Source organism: Mobula hypostoma, chromosome 15 (genome assembly GCF_963921235.1).
Source record: "Mobula hypostoma chromosome 15, sMobHyp1.1, whole genome shotgun sequence".
NCBI lineage: Eukaryota > Metazoa > Chordata > Chondrichthyes > Myliobatiformes > Myliobatidae > Mobula > Mobula hypostoma.
The window spans coordinates 72,817,044-72,822,099 of record NC_086111.1 but is presented as its reverse complement, the minus strand read 5'-3'; positions in this window follow the sequence as shown (position 1 = coordinate 72,822,099).

The window sequence follows — 5,056 nt, the reverse complement described above, 5'->3', positions numbered from 1 at the left end:
TGTAAAAAGAAATCTGCTTTTGAAAGTGATATCTGTTCATTGTTATCCTCTTCTGTTGATTATGAGTGAGGGAGCTTTTCCCAGCAACTTCCAATTTCATCCTAGCCTAATTATGGGACAATTTACAATGACCAGTTAACCTACCAACTAGTACGTCTTTGGACTGTGGGAGGAAACCGGAGCACCAGGAGGAAACCCCCATGGTCACGGTGAGAACATACAAACGCCTTACAAGCAGCAAATTGAACTTGGGTTGCCTGTACTGTAAAATGTTGTGCGAAGCACTGCCCTACTGAGCCACCCCACACAAACTGCCCTAGCAATCTCCCTTAGGGAGAAAATATAAAGATCTTTATTAAAGATTAGCTTTACTTGTCGCATGTAGGGAAATGCGTTGTTTGTGTCGATGACCAACTGGATCCCAATATGGGCTGGGGGCAGCCCACTGGCGTTGCCACACTACTGGTGCCAAAATAGCATGCTTGCACTTACTATGTCTAACCCATGTGTCTCTGGAGTGTGGGAGGAAACCCACACGGTCCCGGGGAGAACATACACGCTCTTACAGACAGCGGAGGGAAATGAACCCCGATTTTACACCTGGTGATGTAAAGTGTTGTGCCAACCAATACGCAAAAGCCCCAGGATCGGAATGAGATTGTCACTGAGTGGTGAGGGCCGGTTGGTGGCCAAGCAGCTGCCTTTCTTGCCTTTAATTTGGGGCCCATGTTGGATCTCCCCAGGAGCTACGGGAACCAGCTTGCTACATCCACCCTCATTCCCTCCTGGACACCATTGCCCCCGAACATGGACAGCTGCTTGAATTCCATCTGGGCAGAGTTTGATGATAAAGTTCTCACTGAATGGCCAGAATTCTCCACAGTCCTGCTGGATTCACCACCATTATAACCTTGTCCGGACCCCAGTGATCACTTTGTTTCAACAATAATCTTGTAGCCTGCCCTCACCATCAATGCTAACTCTGCCTCGGACCTAAGCTGTGAAATTCCCATCTAAACCTCGTACTCTCTTGTCCTCCTTCTCGATATGCCTTGTAACCTTGGGCTTCAAGCAAGCCCTAATGTGGCTGGAACTCACTCCTTCAGGGTACCCCAGGCTGTTTTACAGAGAACTGTGTCGGCTAGAACTGTGTCCACATGGTAGGCTTATTCAGAAAGTTAGAAGGCATGGGATCCAGGGAAGTTTGGCCAGGTGGATTCAGAATTGGCTTGCCTGCAGAAGGCAGAGGGTCATGGTGGAGGGAGTACATTCAGATTGGAGGATTGTGACTAGTGGTGTCCCACAAGGATCTGTTCTGGGACCTCTACTTTTTGTGATTTTTATTAACGACCTGGATGTGAGGGTAGAAGGGTGGTTTGGTAAGTTTGCAGATGACACAAAGGTTGGTGGTGTTGTAGATAGTGTAGAGGATTGTCAAAGATTGCAGAGAGACATTGATAGGATGCAGAAGTGGGCTGAGAAGTGGCAGATGGAGTTCAACCCAGAGAAGTGTGAGGTGGTACACTTTGGAAGGACAAACTCCAGGCAGAGTACAAAGTAAATGGCAGGATACTTGGTAGTGTGGAGGAGCAGAGGGATCTAGGGGTACATGTCCACAGATCCCTGAAAGTTGCCTCACAGGTGAATAGTGTAGTTAAGAAAGCTTATGGGGTGTTAGCTTTCGTAAGTCGAGGGATAGAGTTTAAGAGTCGCGATGTAATGATGCAGCTCTATAAAACTCTGGTTAGGCCATACTTGTCCAGTACTGTGTCCAGTTCTGGTCACCTCACTATAGGAAGGATGTGGAAGCATTGGAAAGGGTACAGAGGAGATTTACCAGGATGCTGCCTGGTTTAGAGAGTATGGATTATGATCAGAGATTAAGGGAGCTAGGGCTTTACTCTTTGGAGAGAAGGAGGATGAGAGGAGACATGATAGAGGTGTACAAGATATTAAGAGGAATAGATAGTTCCCCAGGGCACCACTGCTCAGTACAAGAGGACATGGCTTTAAGGTAAGGGATGGGAAGTTCAAGGGGGATATTAGAGGAAGGTTTTTTACTCAGAGAGTGGTTGGTGCATGGAATGCACTGCCTGAGTCAGTGGTGGAGGCAGATACACTAGTGAAGTTTAAGAGACTGCTGGACAGGTATATGGAGGAATTTAAGGTGGGGGCTTATATGGGAGGCAGGGTTTGAGGCTCGGCACAACATTGTGGGCCAAAGGGCCTGTACTGTGCTGTACTATTCTATGTTCTATGTTCTACAGGCTGTCAATACTTGGTTCTGATCAGTTGCAAAGGTTCTTTTGGGTTGTGACAGAGAAACGAGGCTTACTAATGAGTTAACTAGGAAGGAAGGAGGTGTGGGCACCATATTAGAACTGCAGTCGTAGAGTGACATGAAAGAGCATTTCACAGGAGGGAAGGTCAGAGTTCAAAGTAAATTTTTTGATCAAAGAAGATATACGTCTCCATACACAACCCTAAGATTTTCTTGTGGGCATGCACAGTAAATACAGAGAAACACAATAGAACCAATGAGAAACCACTCACAACCGAAATGGACAAACAACCAACAAGCAAAAGACAACAACTTGTGCAACAACAAAAAGAAAAAAAACGAACAATAATAAACAAATTTTGAGAACATGAGTTGAAAGAGTCCTTGGAAGTGAGACTATAGGTTGTGGAATCAGTTCAGTGTTGGGATGAGTGAAGTTATCCACCCTGGTCTAAATCAGAGAAGTTGGGGGTAAAAGGTTTGCAAAAACCTAATAGCATATGCTGTTACTTGCAGTTAAACAAAAACACTCAAAAAATTAAGCAAGGCCACTTAACTTTGAAGTATATTTCTTTCCATTTGAATTGTTTTAATTAATTCATGTTGTGCAATATTTTATCTCATTTTACGGGGGGTTTTGTCCTGATTCTCGGATTTTGTCATGGGGTCAGGGTCAAAGGGAAGAGAGGTCAAAGGGAAGGGAGGTCTTGGATGGCTTGGGAGGGCGGTGGAAACGATCACTGGGTCTGGTTAACTGGGATGGAGGAACCAAAAAACTGCTGGTTACAGGTATAAACTCAATCTACACCACCACCTCTCCAACCGTAACTCCCCCATCTCTTCCTACCAAGGGAAATTGCCACAGCTGGCTATAGAGACTAAGCCAATGGGTATATTTAATGCTAAGGTTCATGGGTTCTTGATTAGTAAGGACATCAAAGGTTGTGGGGTGGGGGAGTCAGAAAAATAGGGTTGAGAGGGAAAATAAATCAGTCATGATAGAATGGTCTGGGTAGCCTCCAACCTGACAGCATGAACATCGACTTCTCTAACTTCCGCTAATGCCCCACCTCCCCCTCGTACCCCATCCGTTATTTATTTTTATACACACATTCTTTCTCTCACTCTCCTTTTTCTCCCTCTGTCCCTCTGACTATACCCCTTGCCCATCCTCTGGGTTTCCCCGCCCCTGCCTTGTCTTTCTCCCTCGGCCTCTTGTCCCATGATCCTCTCATCTCCCTTTTGCCAATACCTGTCCAGCTCTTGGCTCCATCCCTCCCCCTCCTGTCTTCTCCTATCATTTCGGATCTCCCCCTCCCCCTCCCACTTTCAAATCTCTTACTAACTCTTCTTTCAGTTAGTCCTGACGAAGGGTCTCGGCCCGAAACGTCGACTGTACCTCTTCCTAGAGATGCTGCCTGGCCTGCTGCGTTCACCAGCAACTTTGATGTGTGATGATAGAATAGTGGAGTGGACTTAATCAGCCCAGATCTGCTCATCTGTCTTATGGTCTTGTGGTTCAAGAGCTTGATGATTGAGGGGTAATAACTGTTCCTGAACCTGCTGGTGTGGGACCTGAGGTTCCTGTACCTCCTTCCTGATGGCAGCAGTCAGAAGTTTTCACTGATGGGAAATTGGATCTCTCCTGTCTGTACTGAGTCGTTAACACCGAGAATATGCGTTTGTCGGGTCCCTGAAAGAGAGTGTGTGGGCTGTGGAAACAGTTTAATGTTGAGGTGAGTGAAGTTATCCACACTGGTTCAGGAGCCTGATGGGTGGAGGCTAATAACTGTTCCTGAACCTGGTGGTGTGGAACCTAAGGTACATTCTGCTTGATGGCAGCAGCATGAAGAGAGCGTGGCCTGGATGGTGGAGGTTTTTGATTATGGTTGCTGCCTTCTCACTATCCCCTCCTGCCACAAGCCTCTCACCCATCCACCCACCCTTGCTTTCTGTGGTTTGTGCAGTAGTTGAAAGACCTAGCACAAATTTCACACTCGCATGCTTTGCTTCAACCTAATGTAAGCTTCGTCACCCATTTTATTCCTCTTTCAGGTCGAGGTGAAGGAGAAGCTGTTGATTTATTTGTGTTCCTTTTCAGTGGTTTGAGTTGATTTACTTCCATAAAAAGAGGAACTGGTCGTGAGTGCGAGAACAGCGACAAACAACATTTGCCTTGTTTGCACTGCCATCTCCAAACCAGTCAACAAGCTGGACTTGATGCGGTGCTTTCTAAGACACGAGGGCACGCGGTGATGTGATGCAAACAGCCTTATCAGCATCACTTGTCTGCAGTTTCAGTCTCAACTACAGGAATCACTGTTACCCTGCAACCATCGTGCCCCTGACCCGGCACGGAAAACTTCAACATCATGCCCCTGACCCGGCACAGATAATCTCAACATCAGACTCCTGACCCGGCACGGATAACTTCAACATCAGGCTCCTGACCCAGCACGGATAACTTCAGCATCAAACTCCTGACCCAACATGGATAACTTCAGCATCAAACTCCTGACCCAACACGGATAACTTCAACATCAAACTCCTGACCCAACACGGATAACTTCAACATCAGGCTCCTGACCCAGCACGGATAACTTCAACATCATGCCCCTGACCCGGCACGGAAAACTTCAACATCAGACTCCTGACCCGGCACGGATAACTTCAACATCAGACTCCTGACCCGGCACGGATAATCTCAACATCAAACTCCTGACCCGACACGGATAACTTCAACATCAGGCTCCTGACCCAGCATGGAAAGCTTCA